Source organism: Cervus elaphus, chromosome 30, assembly GCF_910594005.1.
Source record: "Cervus elaphus chromosome 30, mCerEla1.1, whole genome shotgun sequence".
In the NCBI taxonomy this organism is placed as follows: Eukaryota; Metazoa; Chordata; class Mammalia; order Artiodactyla; family Cervidae; genus Cervus; species Cervus elaphus.
Window position 1 is genome coordinate 60,456,986 of NC_057844.1, and position 25,289 is coordinate 60,482,274.

Genomic DNA, 25,289 nt, shown 5'->3' on the forward strand with positions numbered 1-25,289 from the left:
ATTGTGATCTACACAGTCAAAGGGTTTACACCCTTATACCTTCCTAATTATACAATATTCCATTATTAGGGTGATTCTTCCGGTGTCAACTCAATTTCAGAACTAATTGCTATTCTTATTTAAAAACTTCAAATCACATATACTGTGAAATTCCATTTTCTATATAATTATGAAAATTTATGGATTATTTGGACTTTCCAGGTGGTTCATTGATAGAGAATCTGCCTGTCAAGCAGGAGATGTAAGTTCAATACCTGGGTTGGAAGATCCTCTGGAGGAGGAAATGACAACCCACACCAGTATTCTTGCCTGGGAAGTTCCATGGATAGAGGAACCTGGTGGGCTACAGTCCATGGGGTTGCAAAGAGTTGGATACAACTGAGTGACTAACAACACACATACACACTAATCTAAGGACAAGATTACAAAGCAGAATGCTAGAATGTTAACCAAATTTTTTCTGGCCCATGGTATTTTTTATGGCATGGTGCTAAGAATTTAAAGATAAGAAATGAATTATTCCATTGTGTATATGTACCATAGCTTCCAATGGAATATTACTCAGCCATTAAAAAGAATCCATTTGAATCAGTTCTAATAAGATGGATGAAACTGGAGCCCACTACACAGAATGAAGTAAGCCAGAAAGATAAAGACCAATACAGTATGCTAACGCATATATATGGAATTTAAAAAGATGGTAACGATAACCCTATATGCAAAACAGAAAAAGAGACACAGATGTACAGAACAGACTTTTGGACTCTGGGAGAAGGCAAGGGTGGCATGTTCTGAGAGAATAGCATTGAAACAAGTATACTATCAAGGGTGAAACAGATCACCAGCCAGGTTGGATGCATGAGACAAGTGCTCAGGGCTGGTGCACTGGGAAGACCCAGAGGGATGGGATGGGGAGGGAGGTGGGAAGGGGGATAGGAATGGGGAACACATGTAAATCCAGGGCTGATTCATGTCAATGTATGGCAAAAACCACTACAATATTGTAAAGTAGTTAGCCTCCAAGTAATAAAAATAAATGAAAAAAAATCTTAAAAATGATAAGTAAAAATAAAATACAATTTTAAAAAGCTGAAAAAAAAGAAAGGAATGAATTAAAAAATAAGAAAGGTTAACACTAGTGTCGCTAGTGGCGAAGAATCCACCTACCAATGTAGGAGATGTAACAGACGTGGATTCAATCCCTTGGTCAGGAAGATCCCCTGGAGGGGGGAATGGCAACCCACTCCAGTACTCTTGCCTGAAGATTCCCATGGACAGAAGAGCCTGGAAGGCTACAGTTCATTGGGCCACAGAGTTGGACACAACTGAAGCAACTTAGCACGCATGACAGATGCTGTCTTGCTGTGGTAAAGACTGCCCAGTCTGTGTCTTCTGTGTTTTGTTATAGGAATTAAAAAAAAAAAAAAAAAAGAAAGTAGTAACTGACTTCACAACTCAGTTTTTACCATAGGGCTGATTAATAGAAACAAGATTCATGTCATTTGAAGAACAAGATGGAATACATAAAAATTAATTGACAGGATTTCCACTGATGATCTTCTCATCTCATCTCATCAGTGAGATCAATGAGATCTCATCTCACCTCATCAATGAGATGAAAGAGTCACATGACCCTATATGTTAAAACACCAAGATAATTTTTTTCTACCTATCCTAATTTAGAGAGACCCAAATCAAATTAAGAAGATTATGATTTAGGACAGAAACACTTGAACAGAGTCTGAATTTTTCCCTCCAATTAAAACGGTGATATTTGACTAAGTTTTACCGAGAGGTCAAAAATGTGTTCTTCCAATTTCTAATGAAAGCTCTTAGGCTAGATGCAAAGATTTAGGTCAATTAGCCTTCTAAAACTCAGGGCAAATGTTATGCACAACTATTTTGGTTAAGAAAAGGGACTAATTATTTTAATGTAATAGAGCATCAGACCCATCAACAATACCAGGAGTGTGCTTAGAAACTCTCACCCAGAAGGACGATTGACATTCTGAACAGTGTGGGAACAAAATGACTTTAAAGGTCAAAATTGCTAAGTGGGGAACAGCAGTGCTCATTTATGGGAACACTGTATAAGTCTCAGGGCAGAACATGCCTATGTTTTCTTTACCTTTATTCTCAGATGCCATTTTGAAATGCAGATTAAAAACAGAATTTGACCTTTTTGTAGAGCAATTGGCTTCCCTGGCGGCTCAGACACTAAAGAATCTGCCTGCAGTGCAGGAAACCCAGGTTCAATCCCAGGGTTGGGAAGATATACCTGGAGAAGGAAATGGCAACCCACTCCAGTATTCTTGCCTGGAGAATTCCATGGACAGAGGAGCCTGGCAGGCTACAGTCCATGGGTTCACAAAGAACTGGACATGACTGATCAACTAACACATACTAGTGGAGGTTGGTTGTAACACACTCCCTTAAAGTAGTATAATAGTGTAGAGCAATTGGTTGGAATTGGACAGAGGAAAGAATCCCCACAGGAGTTGATGAATAGTGATAAATGTGCCACTTGGAAGTCAGTGTTTATAAAAACCTATGTTCACAAACTAGTATATTCTACAATTATTAGTTAATGGCATCTGGTTTCTACCCAGTCACTGGTAGTATGTAGTTAGTGGCTAAAGATAATTTATGTTGAGAAAAAGTAAGGATAATATAACTTAATTGATGTACTGTGTATCAATTAATATTTTTATCTTTCTTCTAAATGTATGTATTGTAAGAAAAGGGTTATAAGTTCATTGCTAGAACTAAATGAAAATTAAACCTACATACATAGTGACTCATAGGAAAAGAGTATATTTCTGGAAGCTCATCTGAAGCATCTAATTAATGTAATACCTATGGAGAATTGGGGCTTCGCTGGTGGCTTAGATGGTAAAGAATCTGCCTGCAGTGCAGGAGACCCAGGTTCAGTCCCTGGGTCAGGAAGAGGAAATGGCAACCCACTCCAATATTCTTACCTGGAGAATCCCATGGACAGAGGAGCCTGGCAGGCACAGTCCAGGGGGTTGCCAAGAGTCCGGCACAACTAAGCAACTGACACTTTCAATTTCATGGAGAATTACTGGCCAGAAAAAATAAATAAATAAGTGGCTTTAGATAGATTACATACTCTATTACAATCTTACATGTGTTCAAATGACTATGGGTAACAAAACAATAAAAAGCAAGATATGTGATCTTGAAGTTTACTGTTAAAAGGTCTCAGAAGGAATATAGCTCCTATCAACATGCTTGTATGTGAAAGTCGCTCAGTCCTGTCCAACTCTTTGTGACCCCATGGACTGTAGCCTGCCAGGCTCCTCTGTCCATGAAATTCTCCAGGCAAGAATACTGGAGTGGGTTGCCATTTCCTTCTCAAGGTATCTTCCTGCCCCAGGGATCGAACCCGAGGTCTCTCATATTGTGGGCAGATTCTTTACCATCTGAGCCACCAGGGAAGCCCATCAATATGCTTAGTAGCAATAATTCATGATGCTCAGTATATGTTTCAAAACCAAGAAGGTCATTGGGATCTTAAAAGGCTTTCTTTAAATGAAATATTACAGAAACTGTTTTAAGGCAAATTACATAAAGATAACTGAGACACACATCTCAAGGACATATTAATTGAAGTAAGAGAGTAAATTGAGAAGAAAGTTACCCAGAGATCTTACAGTCCGTTCTGGTCAAATCCCTTTGAAAACATGCTAATGACAGATATTTGTTAAAGTCGCTGATGGTATTTACCAGCAGAATATGCCTTATTTCACTAGGATTGCTTATAAAACAACCAACAGCCCATTGATGTTGAGGATGCCTAGCTACCTGGAAAATGTCAGACAAGTTATTGATATATAAAATGGATACATTGCATTATGATACTAGTTACCTTTTATGTAATCAGGGATGGCACATAGCATTTAGAAAACTCAAATATTATGTCTGAATCTCAGTATTTTCTAATGAGTTAGGAAAATGGGAAACTAGTCTGTAATCTAGGCATATTGCTGCTTCACTTGGTGCCTCAGGACTACTTATGTCTTTGAAATTATGATTGAAGTTTGACATTGTGTAATTCTAAGATTCTTGTATGTGATTTGATGATTTGAAATCTCACATTATCTCAATGTATAATTTCTTGAAAGGCAATATACACTCTACCTGAATTGCAAAGCTTTAAATGGAGAATGTCTTTTTTTGTTTAGTTTTCTTTTCTAAGAAGGAGGAAAAGCATTGCTATAGGAAAGCATGCAAGTTACCACTCCAGGCTCTAAGTCCAAATAGTGACCTCTCCTTTCTGAAGTTCATAACTTTTTTGTTTGCTCAGAATGGGGGAAATGGATTTTAAGACAATTCTTGTTTGATTCACTAAACAAACATATAATTTACTGTCTATTTTCTATTCCACATTTTGATTTGTGATGTGAGAATGTGTCATTTTATCAAGGACTAAAAGACAATATAAGAATAAGCTTTTTAAAAAAAGAGCAAAAGAGTTATATCAAAAGAAATTATGTCCTGTGCATGCTCAGTGATGTCTGACTCTTTGCAGCTCCATGACAGTAGCCTGCCAGGAATTCAGGTTTCTGAGTCCATGGAATTCTCCAGTCAAGAATACTGGAGTGGGTTGCCATTTCCTACTCCAGGAAATCTTCCTGACCTAGAGATTAAACCCATGTCTCCTGTGTCTCTTGCCTTGGCAAGCAGATTCATCACCACTGAGCTACTTGAGAAGCACATATCAAAAAAATATTTAATCAAAAATAGAATATTTTTTTCTAATTACCATCAATAATCAATGTACAAGTCACTTTTCCTGTTTGTGAGATTTTTGAATTTTAGTTTACACAATTCCTCTACAGTCGTACTCCTCATGGCATCAGTGTCCATATATACAAATTGCTCAAAATTCTGGCCTCTAAATTTATTTTTCTCTCCAAATAAATCATTGCTTATCTTCTACTTGGGTTTCCCAGGTTGCTCAGTGGTTAAGAATCTGCCTGCCACTGCCAATGCAGGAGGCATGGGTTTTGATCCCTGGGTTATGAAGATCCTCTGGAGGAGGAAATGGTAAACTACTCCAATACTCTTGCCTGGAGAATTCCACAGACAGAGGAGCCTGACAGGCTACAGTCCATGGGGTTGCAAAGAGACAAGACTGAGCACAGTGAAGCCTGGGCTCAACACCCAATCTTATGACCATACTTTCACACCATTTATCTTATTAGCACCATTTGTGAAATAGCCAGTTGATGTATTCCACAACTTGAAACTCCTGCCTACATTTCTTACACATGTAAGTAATACAATTTCAAAATCTCTTAGCTGCAATTTCAAATGCTGAAAATGATGCCTTTTTTTTTTTTAAATAACTTTGTGCTAAAACTCAGTTTGTGGTTAACTTGACGCGATTGACTTTCTTTGTCTCACATTATAGTCACTGGTTCTCTCACTTTATGTGACCCTGCATATATTTAGATGAAGGAAAATAATTTTCTTTGATCAATGAGTCCTTCTCCAATCTCAGTTGGAAATGTTACACAAGGTTAACTTATGTGTTACTTAGCATATTAGCTTATGTAATTCCAAAGCATGCTAAATGATAAGAACATCTGGTCCCAAGGGCTTTAGATAAGGGATTATATATCAATAATTGATTTAAACCTTCCCAAGATATAAAATCCTTGTATTCAGCCAATTTTTGTTTTTACTACCACAATTCACCACCTTTCTTCTATTTCTCAGTACCTTGTTTAGAATAAGTCCATCATTTTAATGAAAATTTATAAACCCCACAAAATATTCTTATATTATTAACAAAACAACAATCCACTGGCATTTTTCCTGCTTGCATCTCAACATTTGAAGTTACATGACCAGTTTGCTTTAAATTTATCATTAAAAAAATACTAGTTTCTCAACTTATTCCCTAGCAATGACAAATTGCCTAAACCAAATGTTTTCTAATTGTTTTATTCACTTTCAGACTGACATATCTTTTTCCCAGTTACTCTTAAGTGATTGCCAACTGGTTCTACACCCATCCATTATTGAGGTAATTGAAGGACTCAGAGAAGAAAAAACCATACCTTTCCCCCTGCAAACCCATATTTTGCCCTCAGTTCCTCTATCTCAGTTAACTTTAATTTTCTCATAACATACATTAACTTGGAGGTGTCTTATTCTCTTATTCATTTAGTTGATTATTATCTATCTCCATTCTAGCCAAATTAGAAGCTCCAATGAAAGAAAGCTTCTGTCTTATTCCCTCTTGTATCTCTAGCTCTAGAATTAATGTCTGTTCTATATAAGATGTTTGAAGATATTAATTACCTAATTTATTCTTGAATATCCATTTTATTATAATTTACTAACAATTGACTCCTGGTTATAGGTGAATGAGTTCTAATTCAAAAGAAAAAGGATTTTTTTTTCCTGTGCCACTAGTTTTAAGACAGATGCCTTTCATTTTGCTTATCATTAAACAAAAAAATTGGCACCTAATAAAAGAAGCTGTATTTACTTTTCTTGGAAGAATTTCCGTTTGGATTTTACTGGATTACCTGAAAGAGCATAACGTTTTCAAAATGTAAACATTAAAAAATGTGGATACTTCTTTCAAATCAGATCAAAATCCTCCTCTTGTGTTTAACACTTTATGAGCCTGCCAAGTACAGAATGTGGTTCTCTCAATGTGATTCAATGTTTAGCTATTGTTTATCCAAGAAAGATGATTAATGTACCTTTTCTTTTCTGAAGAATCCCTCGTTTTAAATTTGACACTTCAAGTGTATCCACAAAGTCACTACATACTTTTTATGCTCTGTGTGTTTGGCACAGGGTCCTTTCAGAGCCTTATTATTCTGTGATTATATTTTAAAAGAAGAAGAAAAAGGGGAGGGAAGAGTGGAAGAAAATAGAGGAGGAGGAGGAAAGATGAAGATGACAGAGAAGCTAAAGCCACACTGTCTCCAGCTTTAGCTTATATACTGTGAAGCTAGACTCATAAAGTTTTATCTCCCAGCCTCTCTTCCTATGCTGTTCCTGGAATATATGAGCCTTAAAACACACTTTAGGAGGTTTTGTTATCTTTCCCCAGATACCGAATTAAGGGCCAGCACAATTTCACATTGCATAAAACTGCCACCCAGGGTCCAGATTCTTCTTTTAGTGCCCTTTCCTTTAAGCAGTTTCTCACATTCTCTGCTCATCCCATCACTCTAGATACTTTGGCTGTCATTAATGATTCACACTTTCCATTCAAAGTATGATTTTTTTTTCTCTTCTCTAACAAGACTGTGTTTTTCTCAATAACATTAAGCCTTACTCGAAGATGGGACCTTAGGGTGAGATTGTTCTCATTACTTTGTCCAAGCCTAGGGAAATAGGAGAGAAAATGGAAGGCTCAAAACTCTGTCCCTGTTCACACATATCCATTTCTTGACCAAAGGAAAGCAAGATTGGGAATTTATTTATTGATTTATTTTTTTCATAAGAAGCTATCATGCAATAAAATATTATGTAGCAAATATGCTTGCTATCACACCAAATTATATGCTAACTTATTGGAACAAATGAGTAATGGAAGCAGCTATATAACCTAACCATACTGCTGAATGGCCCTTGTCAATTTCTAGTCAACATCAACCACAGAAGCAATTACTACCTTTAATATCCTGGTTTTCTATAATGCACTCTATCTGGAAAGCCTCTTCTGGAGGCACCCACACTTTTCTCAGAGCCCGGTCATCGGGTCTGCCTGGACCTGGACCGGATTTTGTTCCTCTGCGTTACACAGTATGTAGAACACTCGTCTGCGTGTTATCTGTGTTTCAGGATACTTGAGTTCAGTAAGTCTTTTTTATCTCAAAGAAGGTCACCATTTAAGGTTTGATTAAATCATCAAAAGACTTTTGAGCTTTTAGCAATTAGCTAATTCTTCTCACAAATATTATCCTAGGCAGAAAACCACCTGCCACAAGACACCCTAGATATTTGTTGAATTCTAGGAATGACAGAGGATGAGATGGCTGGATGGCATCACCAACTCGATGGGAATGAGTTTGAGTCAACTCCAGGAGTTTGTGATGGACAGGGAGGTCTGGTGTGCTGCGATTCATGGGGTCGCAAAGAGTCGGTCACGACTGAGTGACTGAACTGAACTGAAACTCATGGATAAAATAATAAATCAAGCCTTTGTTAATTAGTGAGTACTAAGCCAGGGGAATGTGGACAAATGTACTGTATTGAGCTATTATATGCCCTATTCTTCATATAGGCTCACCAAAGTGATTTATATTTTAAAAGTGGGTATTTTACTGTTAGTAATAAGAGAATTGGTTCTCAGCGAGTAAAAGTCAAGTTGAAGTTCAAGTCTTTAAATTACTTCCTGGTGTGTCCAATAGTGTTTGGAGGTAAAGTTTGAGAATAAATCCAATAGTGAGATATATATATATATATATATATATATATATATTTATATATCAACAGCTAAGCTTACTTTAGGGCTTCCCTGGTGGCTCAGAGCTTAAAGCGTCTGCCTGCAATGTCGGAGAACTGGGCTCGATCCCTGGTTTGGGAAGATCCCCTGGAGAAGGAAATGGCAACCCACTCCAGTATTCTTGTCTGGAGAATCCCATGGACGGAGCAGCCTGGTGGGCTACAGTCGATGGGGTCACAAAGAGTTGGACACGACTGAGCGTTTTAACTTTACTTAACTTAAGCTTACTTTAAGAGAATTTATTATGATTACCAAAATAGCATGTTAGCATTAATAAATGAATTATGAAGATTTGATTAAGAAAAATATTGAAGTAAAACTATTATCTGAAGTATTAGTTTTTTTTTTCAAATGAACTAAATTCAACATGCAATCTCATCTGTTAAACAAAGAAATAAATATTTTGCCTTTATTAGGTTATGTCATTTGACCCCCCCCAAATGCTCAAATAAAGTTCATGACTGCTGAGTGTATTACCTGGGGCTTCATAATACCAAGATTCAGAACTCTTTTTATACTTCCTTAGAAACATTTTTGAAAGCACATATTTTTATTCTTAACTTATGATCACTTTAAAACCAATGTAATTAGTCATTCAAAACAATTTCTGTAGTGGGGCAATTAACTGCTCAACTTCTAGAACAAACTGGAAAATTAGAAACTGGTACTGTTGAAGTTTACAATGTCAAGAACCACATTGGATCCTTCATACAGCCTTCAGTTCTATACTTCTCATTTGCATTCTTAATAGTAATACCCTGCAGTGCTGCTGACAAGTGTTTAAATAGAACCATAATGGTCTTTGCAGACCATGGATTCAGTTTTCTGCACTTTGTTTCTCAAACAATTTTCTACATTAGGAGTCATTAAGTAAGCCACTGTAAAATGCACAGTTCTTTTTTTTTCTTAACTATGTTTTAAAAAATTTTAGGTTTCAAGCGATATTAAAAGTAGATGTGAAAGGTCTATAAGTTTGTGATGCTGAATTAACTTTATGTAAATTTAAAGCATTGCAGGAACTGAATTCAATCTAGATCGAAAGCAAGAAAAAATAATTATCCTTATTGTTACTCCAGAATGACAATAAGAAAATATTTAAAAATGCCCCCTAAAACATAGTGACTGTGCCATCCATTAATTCTTTCTAATATAATAGATGAGTTATTCAGAAAGAAAGAAAACGACCCCACAAAGAAGAGTGAAGATGTGTGGCTGGAGCCAAGAAAAATCTGTAAGTGTATGGGTAAATCTAAACAAATGTTGAAACTGCAAAACTAAAATGCTCCCATTGGTGATAACTATAAGATATAATCAGAAGAGCAGACAATAATATATGTTTGTAAGAAACAGAAGAGAGAAAAATTTAGATGCAGTATTGCAAGATCATTTATGGTTTTAAAAGTGAATGAAGAAATTTATTCACTTCAAATTTTTTTAATGAAACAGGCATTATAATTTCAATAATAGCTGCTTTAAAGGTAGAAGTAGAGTGCATAACTTCCAAAATGCTAAGATAAACAGGTAAAAAATACATATTTTATGTAACACAGAAAATAAAATAATAAAAAAATAGAAATTCAAAATAATACAGGAGAAATAAATCTTAATGTATAATATTTCCATATTAATGAAAAGCACTTAAAACTGAATGATAGTACAAATACTACTGATACAGACTGAGGGATAAAGCCCAGAAGATTGTTAGAGTAACATTTATACTTTTAAAAACTTCTACAGGGGAAATTCTGAAAGAGATGGGAATACCAGACCACCTGACCTGCCTCTTGAGAAACCTGTATGCAGGTCAGGAAGCAACAGTTAGAACTGGACATGGAACTACAGACTGGTTCCAAATCGGAAAAGGAGTATGTCAAGGCTGTATATTGTCACCCTGCTTATTTAACTTCTATGCAGAGTACATCATGAGAAATGCTGGGCTGGAGGAAGCATAAGCTGGAATCAAGATTGCCTGGAGAAATATCAATAACCTCAGATATGCAGATGACACCACCCTTATGGCAGAAAGTGAAGAAGAACTAAAAAGCCTCTTGATGAAAGTGAAAGAGATGAGTGAAAAAGTTGGCTTAAAGCTTAACATTCAGAAAACTAAGATCATGGCATCCGGTCCCATCACTTCATGGGAAATAGATGGGGAGACAGTGGAAACAGTGTCAGACTTTATTTTTGGGGGTTCCAAAATCACTGCAGGTGGTAATTGCAGCCATGAAATTAAAAGACACTTACTCCTTGGAAGGAAAGTTATGACCAACCTAGATAGCATATTAAAAAGCAGAGACATTACTTTGCCAACAAAGGTCCCTCTAGTCCAGGCTATGGTTTTTCCAGTGGTCATGTATGGATGTGAGAGTTGGACTGTGAAGAAAGCTGAGCACCGAAAAATTGATGCTTTTGAACTGTGGTGTTTGGAAGACTCTTGAGAGTCCCTTGGACTGCAAGGAGATCCAACCAGTCCATCCTAAAGGAGATCAGTCCTGGGTGTTCATTGGAAGGACTGATGCTGAAGCTGAAACTCCAGTACTTTGGCCACCTCATGTGAAGAGCTGACTCGTTGGAAAAGACCCTGATGCTGGGAGGGATTGGGGGCAGGAGGAGAGGGGGACAATAGAGGATGAGATGGTTGTATGGCATCACCAACTTGATGGACATGAGTTTGAGTAAACTCCGGGAGTTTGTGATAACAGGGAGGCCTGACGTGCTGCGACTCATGGGGTGACAAAGAGTCGGACACGACTGAGCAACTGAACTGAACTGAACTGAATTGAACAGGGGAAATACCTAGGCATTACTTTTATGTTTTGGAGATTATGAATGTAAGTATGACATAAAAGCAATAAAGCATGGATTGATAAATTTTACTACAACAATATTTTAATTTCCTTTATTTCAAAAAATGTTTTAATCTAGAAGAAGATATTTTCAAGGCATAAACTAGATTATTATTCATCAAACAAACATAGGGAGGGTCCACAAATAATAAGAAAAAACAACCAATTCCACATTTGTGTATAATCTAAGGCTTCCCAGGTGGCTCAGTGGTAAAGAATCCTCCTGTCAAGCAGGAGACTGAAGAGGCATGGGTTTGATCCCTGGGTCAGGAAGATTCTCTGCAGGAGGAAATGGCAACCCACTCCTGTATTCTTGCATGGAGAATCCAAAGGACAAAGGAGCCTGGTGGGCTACAGTCCATGGGATCACAAAGAGTTGGACACAACTGAGCACACAATCTAAGAAAAAATCCTTACACAAAGTAAGAATGGATTAGTATGTGTTAAAATTAAGAAACCAGCCCAATATCCATATAACTTTTGGAACAGCAACATAATGAATCAGTAATCCACAATGAAACTGGGTGTACTGAAGCTATGCATTTCAAAGTTTTAATCAGTATTGAATTTAATCAATGTAAAATTTCAAAAACAGATTGACAAATACCTAAGTAGGATTTATATAAAGTACAAAGTGTAAAACACAGTTAGGCTATGAATAGAACATAAAGAGTAATTTTTTAAAAGTTACAGGAATATTCTAAAGCAAATTTGGACAGAGAGAAAGAAGAATATTATCAGTCTAGGAAAATGGGAGCTTCAAATGCGCATTTAAAATTTTATTTCTGAAATGGATTTTAATGCTGAAATATTTAATTGTATTATTATTCATAATTTTTGAATATTAAATACATGACATGATTAATTTTGAACTGTACTAATTACATCTCAGGTTATTCTGAGGATTAGTGTTATAAAGGTATGGATGAAGCATAGTATCTAGTACAAATGGTTTTACAGTTATTAAAATTATTCTAAATATATTATTTAACTATGCATCCCAATAAATGTACAGATATGGTAGAGTATCTTCATACTCACATATAGAAAATTGTGTTTCAAATATAAAAAATCTCTTTGCTCATCTGAAGACCATCACAATCTCACAATGTAGCAATAATTTTTAAAATAACAATATGACACCAAATTTATGAAAACTTCTACTTTCTGTTTGCTTTAAACATTATTTTCCTTTGCTCTGAATTTAATTGTTAGTGCTTGAATTGATATTCTTACTTAATAATATGTAGTTTTTTACTGATCTCTTCATTGAAATACATTGTTTGCTTTCTAGTCATGATCTGAATCAGGTAAGAAATAACAGAAAAATATAATTAATGGGAACATTTTTGTTAAAGAAAAATCATAGAAATCTAAAGAGTAAAACATATGAGTATAAAGAAAGATAATAAGTTGAGATGTATTAAATAGATAGCAAGAGTCATCATTCTTTTCTGGCATTCTCTTCATGTGTCTTAATATTTCATGTGATTTTTTAATTACATTCAGATCATCAAAATCCAAGGGGATAAAAAGACTGATTAACTGTAAATTTATTTGTCAGTTTTTTCTTCTCATCATTTAAACTATATGGGGCTTATTTCTTGTATGGGTTTTGCATTAGACATGCTTCTTCAGTTGGGACAAGAATACACTTTTCAATTTTAGATACTGTCGCCATATTGTACATTATAACTCCATAGCTTTTTCATCCTGCATTAGTGAGTCTTTGTATCTTTGACCAACATCTGCATATTTCCCTCAGCCACCAGCCCAGGGCATCACCATTCTACTCTCTGCTTTCATGAGTTCAACTTTTTTACATTCCACATACAAATGATATCATGCAGTTTTTCTTTTTGTGTCTGGCTTATTTCACTTTGCATAGTATCCTCCAGGTTCATCCGTTTTGTCTCAAATGACAGAATCCCCCTTTTTTTTTAAGGCTGAATAATATCCCACTGTACATACATACCACATTTTCTTTATCTGTTCATCCATCTTTGGACAATTAGGTTGATTCAATATCTTATCTGTGAATTATGCTGCAATGAACATGGAAGTACAGCTGTCCCAAGATAAGATTAATTTCTTTTGGATAGGTAATCATAAAATAAATGATGGATCATATGTTGGCTCTATTTTTAATTTTTTGGGAAACCTCCATAATGTTTTCTGTAATGTTTCCTGTGTCCATTCCCACCAACAGTATACAAAGGTTCCCTTTCCTCTACATCCTTATCAACCTTTGATGAAATCTCATTTTTCATTTTTCCTAACATGCACATTAGCCAGATAAGACTATTTTTAACAGTAAATGTATTTAGGAAGGAGTTTCCCTGGTGACTCAGTGGTAAAGAATCCACCTGCAATGTAGGAGACTTGCAGAAGACACAGGTTGGATCTCTGAATTGGGAAGATGCCCTGGAGGAGGAAATGGCAACCCACTTTAGGATTCTTGCCTGGGAAATCCCATGGACAGAAGAGTCTTGTGGGCTACTGTCCATGGACACAAAGAGTCAGACACAACCTAGCAACGGAGCACAAGCACATATTTAGGAAACTGTATATAAAAAATATGTAATGTTTTTCTTATATATGTGTGCTGTTTAAACAAATAAAATAAAGCACTCAAAATTGTGCTTTTTAAAAATATTTTATTTTAAAATAATTATGTATCCACAGAATATTGCAAAGAAATGTAGACACTTACTTTCCACTCTTCACTTAGCTTCCCCTTTATTAAGATCTTGCATAGCTATAGTATAGCATTACAGCCAGGAAACTGACATTGCTAAAACTGTGAATTATTCAGATTACACTAGTTACAAATGCACTCATATCTGTATGTGTGTGTGTGTGCATGTGTAGATTTAATTAATTTTAGCACATGCATTGTTTTATGTAGGTTTATATGCTCTCCCTCAAATCTCTAATCTGGCAACCACTAACGTGGTAATCTGTTCTCCTTCTCTATAAATATGTTATTTCACGAACGTTAAATAAGTGAGATCATGTAGTATGTATCTTCTGAGATTGACTTTTTACATAAAGTATAATTTCTCAGGTTTATACAAAATTTTATGTATATCAATGCTTTAATTTTAATTATAATTTATTTAAATTTGTGATTAAAGGTATTCAGAACTCTGAATACAAGATGATGATTTCAACGGGTCACAAGGAAAGCTTTTGGGATGTTTATAGTATTCCATCTCTTGATCCAAGATACGTGAGTATGTTTACTTTGGACAAATTCACTGAACTGTATATTCATAATTTGTGAACTTTCAGAATATATTTATTCCTGTAATATGAGCTTAAAAAGACATGGAAATGATAGAGACCAGTCTGAAATAAATACAGATGAAAACATCTTAAATGGAACCTTAGCAAATAAAAAGCCACTAGCTCTGGAACAATTTATGATCAAATTTTGTTTATTCCTGTAAGCTAAATTTAAAATTATGATATGTAAAATGACAGTCACAAATTAAACAAATTGAGAGACCTAAAAGTATTATTGTCTAATAGAGGAGAATCATTAGGTATGATTAAATCCTTCCTTGTATCAAGGGCAAAATTCAAACCTCAAAAGATTAAAGGTTTAAATGTGGCAGATAAAGTTTTAATAATTTCAGAATAATGTTTAGGGAAGCATTTTATTATCTTGGGAAAAGAACAGAATTTCTTAAACAAGACACAGTGCTAATCTTAGAAGAAAAGTTTATATAAATACAAATGCACTAAAGAATAAGTATTTATTAAATACATCCTTAAAAAATTAAACCATAAATTACAGTCTGGGAGAAAATATTCACAACATAATTGATAAAAGATTATTTTTAGAGAAAAGATGCTATCTTAAAAACAAAAATGAAGAAAAAATATGATTGATAAATGGGAAAAATATATGAATAGTTCACAAAAGTGAAAATAATGAATGAAAGTTTTTTAGGCTTATTTTTACAAATGCAAGCAGTTTAATTATCTGCATGCACACCAAAATTCAAACATACTTACTTAAAGGGATAGATCCAAGATGAATTTGAAGCCAGCAGCTCTCCACTGCCTATAATTAGTTGTGTGGGACTAAAACACTTTATCAAGCATTAGGAGATAAACTGGTCTAAATCTGAGCTGATAATTAGGACACTGAATCTTCCATTCTAAAAGACCAGTTACAAAATAAACTGGAGAGAATGCAAAAAGGAAGGGAGAAGCAAAAGCAGTCACAACATTGGCAATAGCAGGGACTAAGTCTTGGGTGTTCTGACTTCTAAGTTTTCACCATACACAGGACTCCAAGAAATGGAACAAATTGTTTAAGATGACAACGAGTCATCCACAGGATCAGGATTCTAAGTCAAATCTATCCAATTCAGTAGAGACCTTGCTTTTTCACATGAAACACTATTAGAGAACAGAAATCTAATTCTCAATTTTTGGTGTATTTTGACTTGGTCTCACCTTAATGACTCAGATTTAGAAGACTTTTCTTTTTAAGATTTCCAGAAAAGAATGCTTGACAAGTTAGCAAGCATGTATCTCATTAGCTCCTGGGAAATGTCAGATTCATTCACACATTCGGAGAGCTAATGATACATTTCTGGATGTTTTCTTATAAGTAACTTTTCTACCTAATTATAGAACACCTAGAAAGTTCTGTTCTTCTGTGAATTGTGGAAATTCAATCCTATTTTAATTTCAGAAAACATGTACTCTCTGTGAATGTGTGGAGAGTAATATATGGATATACATGAAATACTTATGAATACATAGAGAGTAATATGTAATACTTTTCTGCCTAGTGTTTTACTGTATATACTGTAAATGTGTGTGTGTGTGCATGCTAAGTCCTATCTGACTCTGCAAGATATTAAATTAGTTATTTCTAACAATCCATCTGTCTCTTATCCACTCTATAAATGAGTCCATTTTTTTTATCATAAAAACTCAATTTACCCATCCACTTTAAGTAAGTAGCATTCAGTCCATATTCTTCTAAAGTTTTATTAAGATACAGAGTACACTGCTGACAAAATGCAAGGGGCTTCAATTCAGTTCCGTTCAGTGACTCAGTCGTGTCTGACTCTCTGCAACCCATGAACTGCAGCATGCTAGGCTCCCCTGTCCATCACCAAATCCTAGAGCTTACTCAAACTCATGTCCATCGAGTCAGTGATGCCATCCAACCATCTTCATTCTCCGCCGTCCCCTTCTCCTCCTGCCTTCAATCTTTTCCAGCATCAGGGTCTTTTCTAGTGAGTCAGTTCTTATCAGGTGGCCAAAGTACTGAAGTTTCAGTTTCAGCATCAGTCCTTACCAATGAGTATTCACGACTGATTTCCTTTAGAATAGACTGGTTGGATCTCCTTGCAGTCCAAGGGACTCTCAAGAGTCTTCTCCAACACCACAGTTCAAATGCATCAATTCTTCAGCATTCAGCTTTCTAGTTTCTTTTTTTTTTTCCATTTATTTTTATTAGTTGGAGGCTAATTACTTTGCAATATTGTAGTGGTTTTTGCCATATATTATCTAGGGTGAAACAGATCAGCTTTCTTTATAGTCCAACTCTCATATCCATACATGACTATTTGAAAAACCATAGGTTTGACTAGAGGGATGTTTGTTGGCAAAGGCTTAAATTAAGCAAGAGCTTAAATTAGACTGAAAGCTATTTCATACACACAGAACCGCTTAAAATCCCAAAAAGCCTAGGTACATGAAGCAGTTTTGTTCTGTGATCCACCCCCCCCCCCCCAGGGATTTGTTTTCTTATTTCATGCTCAATTGTTTCCTCAGCTATTGGCTTCATCAGCATGGTTTGATGTTGTACTTCCACCACACTGGATATTTCAACCTGCAAAAGGGAAGAAAGGAGGACAAGGGTAAGAAGTCTCCTTTTAAACAAGCACCCCTCATTTCTGTTCATATTTTTTTGGTGAGCACTTACCTGCAGAGCCATCCCTGGCTATAAGTGTGAGGATGCAAAAAGTAGTTCATAGGTATGCAGCCCAGAAAGTAAGTAAAATCTTGTTTTGAAAGTAAGTAAAATATTGCTTGGAGTTGCTACTTTATTTTAATAAATTGCATAAAAATCAGTAAGGATCAGAATTCATATTATGTCTTTTTACAACTATTTCCCCCAGAGATACAGGCTCAAGAACCACGTGTTCTGCTTTACAGGTTTTCAAAGATGACTACCAACTGTGATGACATTACAAGGGTCACCAACTTTCCAACTTAATGGGTCCATCCCACCTGACCAGTAATCAAGGTCACATATTTTAAGTTTATGTTATAATTTCCACTTTATCTTAATTGAAGTTTAGACTGCAGTATCAAGAAGTCTTCAAGTGAAATAACTATATTTTGTAGCCTCACCAGAAGCTAGGTGCAGCCAGGACGACTTGGGGAATGTATTTTGTGATAAGTAGCACAGCACTTTATTCAATTACATGTCAAAGTGAAAGTGAAAGTGAAGTCACTCAGTTGTGTCTGACTCTTTGCGACCCCATAGACTGTAGCCCACCAAGTTTCTCTGTTCATGGGGATTCTCCAGGTAAGAATACTGGAGTGGGTTGCCATGCTCTCCTTAGGGGATCTTCCCAACACAGGGATCAAATCCAGGTCTCCCACATTGCAGGTGAGTCTTTACAATCTGAGCCACCATGGAAGCAAGATACAATTCTCTAACTCATTTTCTCATTTTCATGATATCTTGCCTTCATTTTAGCAAGCTCTGTATCTCCTTAACTGCCTACTTTTCTTAATCTATGTTTTATGAAAAGTGAAAATGAAAGTCGCTCAGTTGTGTCTGACTCTTTGCAACCTGTATAGTCCATGGAATTCTCTAGGCCAGAATACTGGAGTGGGTAGCCTTTCCCTTCTCCAGGGAATCTTCCCAACCCTGGATAGAACTCAGGTCTCCTGCACTGCAGGCAGATTCTTTATCAGCTGAGCCACCAGGGAATCCCCTTTGTAGTTCTTAAATTTCCCTTCAAAGCTCTACTTCCTATTTCTAACTATCTGATTATATCTCCATATTAAATGTCCATTCATCTATTTATTAGTTAAAGAACATGTGCACTCTTTTCTAGTTCAAGCTTGCCATTGCTCATGATACGTCTTATTTATTTTGCATAAAATCTTGTTTGTTTTGCTTTCTCTTTTGTCAACGTTCAACACATTCTTCAATGCTTATGTCAAATGCTAAGAGTAAAATACTCATGAGAACTCAGTATTATATGAAGATTTTATCTGTTAAGCTTCAATACAGCTCTACATCTTTTTATGGAACTCATTCTTCAACCAAAGTTCTTTTCCTTAGTCATCTTTGAAGATCATCTTCCCATAAAGTTTCCCTGGTGGCTCAGATGGTAAAGAATCTGCCTGCAATGCAGGAGACCTGGGTTTAGTCCCTGAGTTGGGAAGATCCCCTGGAGAAGGGAATGGCTACCCACTCTGATCCTCTTGCCTGGAGAATTCCATGGACAGAGGAGCCTGGTGGGCTACAATTCCATGGGGTTGCAAAAGAGTCAGACATGACTGAATGACTGACACTTTTCCATAAAGCCTACTCTGGAATACTAGGATTTATTTGACATCACTTCAGGCATCTGCTATTTTGAATTCCATGCACTTCTTCCCATCTGTCTCCATGGTAAGCGAGTCCATTCAGAATAGATACCCTCTGAACATGTCTAAAAAGACATCAGTGGAGATTTCAAAGTGCTGGACTCAATTTTTTTATGTCCCAATAACTGTCCACAATAACTTAGGCAATGTTAAATACTGCATGTATGTTAGAAATTGATATGTACAATTTCTGAAGTGGAGAGCACACTGCAGGAAAATTCAATCATAAGAGAAAAACAACTAATAGTACTGTTCTAAATTGCATCCTGGAGAAGGAAATGGCAACCCACTCCAGTATTCTTGCCTGGAAAATCCCATGGACTGAGGATCCTGGTAGGCTACAGTCCATGGGGTAGCAAAGAGTCGGGGACGACTGAGCGACTTCACTTCAAATTGCATTGTAGTTCATGAAAAATGCAAATACACTAAAACTTTAACAATGATGGTGTGGTGAAGCCCCAGTTTCGAGACTTGTTTATCTTTCTTCTATATCTATATTTTGCCTCCAATTTATTTATTCTCTCCTAGGTGATGTCTCATCATTGGTTTCATTTGTCTATTTGTTAGCTTTTTTGTTTAATTCAAGGACTACATTTTCATTTACAAGACTTCTAGTATTTTGTTTGCCTGCTATTTCCTTTATTCTCACAGTTTCTAGTCCATTTCTCACTTTGAACAGTATAGACATGTTCTCTCATAGTCCTCTATTATCTTTAGTTCTTTGTCAATTATTTCATAGGTATTGTGAAAATTGTTTTTTGGTTTAATAGCCCTGGAATGAAAAGACTTTCTATAAAAGTTTTATTTATGCTTTGTAATTATATGGGTTATCTAAATTCAAAACACTTTACAAATTAATTTCTGACATGGAGTTTCTAATACTCATTGATGATTTATAGGCATCTTGCTTCCTTGCTGCATATCTAAGACATTGCAATAAAAACCTATAGGGTCATTTCAAAGATGAGGCAGTATTTCCTCAATGTTGATTTAATGCAAAATGATTGGTTTCATTTCCCAGTAGCTGAATGTGATGATCAATGGCATGGCCATTTTCTTACTGGAACTTAACTTGGGTCTCACCTTTTGATGTCGCCTGAAATGGTTAGCCTTACTTCCTAGTTACAGTTTTACTTTATCCTCTTTTAGCTTGTAAGTTAGAATTGATTTTCTTTACATTTCTTGAGCTTAATTTGTGGTGTCTGACACTTTTGTGACCCCATGGACTGTAGCCCACCAGGCTCCACTGTTCTTGGTATTTCCTAACCTAGAATACTGGAGTGGGTTGCCATTTCCTTCTCCAGGGGATCTTTCCAATCCAGGGGTTGAACCCGGGTCTCCTGGGTTGGCAGGAGTACTCTACCACTGAGCCACTGAGAAGTCCTCTGAGCTTAATTATATGCAACTAGAATTTACATATTTTTCAATGTAGGAACCCACCCCCATTAGTTCAGCCCACCATGTTGACAAGAGTCCTCACCCTCCCATCTAGCTACATCCTTTTTCAAACGAATGGCTATTTATCATGGTTCTCCTTTAAGGAGAAATCTATCCCTAATCCAACATGGCTTTCTCTTACCTCAGTCCTGGTCCCCTGATTCAGAAAATCTGAAATATAAAACATTCAAGAATAACACATTATATAGTAGAGATACAGTAGCACTAGCCAGGACTTGGCTCTTAAAGAAGCACAGGATGGGTGAGGGCATTCCAAGTCCTATCTTTTTAAAGACCACTCAGTGAGATAGCTCAGGTGCTTTGTAACATTTTTGGAGACTAAACAATTAGATCAAATAACCATATACACACAAACACAAACATTAGAGCACAAATACCTGGCTTCAGATGCACTGCCATATAAAAGCACAGTAAGAGAGAAATATACTTTTATCTATATATAGCTCCTGCTATGGGAATATGATGCAATTTATTGTTAAGAAATTTCAAAGTTCTCTTTTTGTTTATTAATCTTTCCAGGCTATATCACTGGGCATAGGTGCCCTGAACTCTTTTTTTTTTTTTAACCCATCAATTAGTAACAAAAAGTTGGGATTTTCAAATTAACCACTTCATGTCCTTCTGGGTCAAACCAAAATGTGAGATCAAGTACCATCTTTCCATGGGGCATCTCTGGTAGCTAGGGTGGTAAAGAATCCATCTGCATTGTAGGAGACCCCAGTTTGGTTCCTGAGTAGGGAAGATCCCCTGGAGAAGGGATAGGTTACCCACTCCAGTATTCTTGGGCTTGGTGGCTCAGTCAGCAAAAAAGCTGCCTGCAATGCTTCAGACTTGGGTTCAGTTCCTGGATTGGGAAGAGCCCCTGGCATGGCATGGCAACCCACTCCAGTATTCTTGTCTGGAGAATCCTCATGGACAGAGGATCCTGGTGGGCAGAAGTTAATGGGGTCAAAATGATTCAGACACGACTGAGCAACTAACCACAGCACAGCACATCTTTCTATACAAATTTTGGATACTCTAATGACAATAGATAATATGAGTCAATAGATCTAGAGGTAGGAAATCAGCTTTTTTTATTAACCCTGATTTCATATGTAAAACTGGCAAGTTTGTCTTAATCAAGCTACTAGATCATGAAGCTTTAAAATATGAAGTTTCCAACACACAGTTTTCTACAAGTCAGGTGATAATTTTTAAATCCGTTAATTAAATTTTAATTGTAGTAATGTTTGTTTGGGCTTCCCAGGTGACTCAGTGGTAGAGAATCTGCCTGTCAATGCAGGAAACGTGGGTTCGATCCCGACTTGGGCAGATCCCCTGGAGAAGGAAACAGCAACCTATTCCAGTATTCTTGCCTGGAAAATCCCAGGGACAGAGAATATTGGAGGGCAATAGTTCATGGGGTCACAAAGAGTCAGGACTTAGAGATTGAACAATGATTGTTTAGAGACACATCAACCCCACAGGACTGAGAATTAAAGCCCAACAGAGTGTTTTAGTATAAAAAATTCATAGATTTTCACAGGCTAAACCAGACACATTTTCATCTCTTTATCTATTTGGTAAATATCTATAAGTTCCATAGCTGATCTTAGAAAGTATTACTTTCCCCAGAATTGTATAAAGTACAAAAGCTTATTATTTGTGTTTATGACCATAACTTGCAATTTTCTCTATCAGGATATAAAAGAAATCATTATATAGAAAGAGAAAAAAAGCTTATTTGCTGTTCAATTTTAAAAAACGATGCTTTACTGTTGAAGAAAAATACTCCATTGCATTAGAAACAAGCACTGTTTTGATATTATTTTATGTCTTATGTGTCTTTGGGTAAAAATTCATGAAAATTAATCATTTAGAGAAAAAATTCATAACTATTGCCATAAAAACATTATGTATAAGAAGAAAAAATAATATTAGTAGTTATTTAATGGCCCCATAAATAGTGTTATTAAGTTTGATCATTTACTTAAGATAGTATTTGACAGTTCCACTGTAAAATTAAGCTTTTGCTTCTTTTTTCATTAATTAGTGATCTGTGAAAAATAATTTTAGACTGTTATATCCTAACAATGATAATCTAAAGATTTCTCATTAACTTTTGATTTTTGCCTAGTCAGTCACTACTATTGTAGTGGTTAACTGTTGATTTTTTCTATTTCTATCATTTTCTCTAAATTTTTAACCAGCATTCTTATATAAATAAAGTTTTTCCTCCCCTTTTTAATATTTTAATATTAAATGTCAATATTTGGTAATGATTTAGTGCAATACTTGAGTGTAACATAAGAATATAGGTCAAGTGTATACCTATAATTTAAAAATATATTTTATGCAGAAATCTTCACATATTTTTCAAAAAGAATAATTATTTTTATAAAGATTTCTCTAAAAAGCATTTTTACATTAAATGTAATATAGTGAGGTTAATTTTTAAAAGACTATCGCTGGACTAAGGGTAAAATTAGGAAAACTTGTAATTATCACTTTGATTCAAACCACTAAAGGTAAGAATTGTTTTTATTGTTTCTTTCAAATCTACATGGGGCAAATAAATGGCTGACATATTTGACAAAGAGACATAAAACAAACTTTGAAGAAGTAAAATAAAAGAATTTCTTCACAGTAGATAAGAGCAAACAAGTATAAGAAAAGGATGCTGTCAGCTAAAGACTAGTGCTACAGGAAGATTTTAACATGAACTGAAATTGATATATAACATGAAATTTTTAAAAACATTGCCAGCATTGAATAAAAGAAAACAGTCCAGTATAATTTATTCATAAGCTAAAGGAGTGTGTTTATTATGTCCTAGTAAGAAATGACTGAGAAATACTTAAATTGATTGATATTTTAATTTACTAAAAGGAGCTAAAAATAAGATCATATATAAAAAGTACTTAGGATTTTATGTCAACTATAGTTAAATTTTAAAAAGAACTTATAAAACATCAATACAAGTGCAATATACAATTATTAATAATTTCCATCACATGATTTCTATACAATAGGCTTCAATAACTGAACAGAAGTATCAGTTATTTTTTCTAATATAAAAATGCAATTTCTAGAAGGCTGTCTCACTACCATGAATTACAGAGAATCTCACAATTTTGACCATAGATATTTTAACAATTTCAAAAGATCTTGAACACTCTGAAATGTGATTGAATGTGTGAAATATAACATATTTAACAAATATCTTTAACACTGGAATGACTATGAAGACATTGGGAGAAATCAAATCCTACTCCCTGATGTTGTGTGCACAAGAGAGTTCTAGTTCCACAAGGTCATAGTTAAGTAAATATGACAATTACAATGCATTCTTTCATTTTTAAAGATGGTTTTGATTTGTTCACAAAACAGTTATATCATGATTGTGAACATAAGCAGTTATTTTACAATATTCCTCCCAAATGATGTCTTCTTATTTCAAAAGTAATAAGTTTCTCATTTGTAAATGAAAAACCTTGAACTTTCATGGAAATTCCATGAAATTTTAGATAAATACAAATCAGTTCAGTTCAGTCGCTCAGTCGTGTCTGACTCTTTGCAAATCCATGAACCGCAGCACGCCAGGCCTCCCTGTCCATCACCAACTCCCAGAGTTTATTCAAACTCATGCCCATCGAGTCGGTGATGCCATCCAGCCATCTCACCCTCTGTCGTCCCCTTCTCCTCCTGCCCCCAATCCCTCCCATCATCAGGGTCTTTTCCAATGAGTCAACTCTTCGCATGAGGTGGCCAAAGTACTGGAGTTTCAGCTTCGGCATCAGTCCTTCAAATCTACAAATACCTAAGAAGTTCTCAGCATGAGTGCACAATTTGGGGCTTCCCTCGTGGCTCAGACAGTAAAGAATCCGCCTGCAATGTGGGAGAACTGGGTTCAATCCCTGGGTTGGGACGATCCCCTGGAAGAGGGCATGGGAACCCACTCCAGTATTCTTGCCTAGAGAATCCCCATGGCCAGAGGAGCCTGTTGGGCTACAGTCCATGGAGTTGCATAGAGTCGTACACAACTGAGCGACTAAGCACACACACACACAATTTTTAAAATAAAAGTTTGAAAGAATATTGACATAGTAATTGATGGCACTTCCTATTAAGAAGTGAAATATAGCTCAAAAAGAAGAGCTATGGATATAGGGGAGGCTATAGCCTTCATGAATTAAATTTTTGTTTTTCATCAATAATAATGATGGTATTTGATCAAGTTTTTAACAAGTATCTCTTTTTATCAGGTAAAAGAACTTTTCTTTCATGAATGAGTGCCAAATTTTTATCAAACATTTCAATGCAACAACTGAGATCAACTTATTTGTTAAAATATATAAACACATTTTTATACTTTCTGATACTAAAACTCTTTTTCTATTGCTGGAACAAAACAAATTTAAATGTGATGTAGTTTATATACATACATTGCAGGTTTCAGCTTGGTAACTCTGTATTCATGCTTTCTGCACTTACATGTATAAGTGAGTTTCTTCTACAGTTTTATTTTCTTGTATTTTTCTTGATTATTTCTTCCCTGAAAGGCTTGTTAAGTCTTCTCCAAACATAAGTGTGTTAAATCTTAGTCACTCAGTCCAAACCTATTTGAGCCTTCTTTTCTTTTCTAAAGCTTTTTATAGAAAGTTTTTTTTGGCCACTGATTCACAATGTTATATTAATGATTATATATTTAATAAATGTTAGTTTGAAATATTTTTCCTAAAATATCATCTATATTACTCTTTTTCAAACATATTGTCATTAATGTTTTCACAAGTCTGAAGATTTTTAAACAGCTTCTACTAATTTATCTCTTCTATTTTAATATTAATTTACCTTCTCTG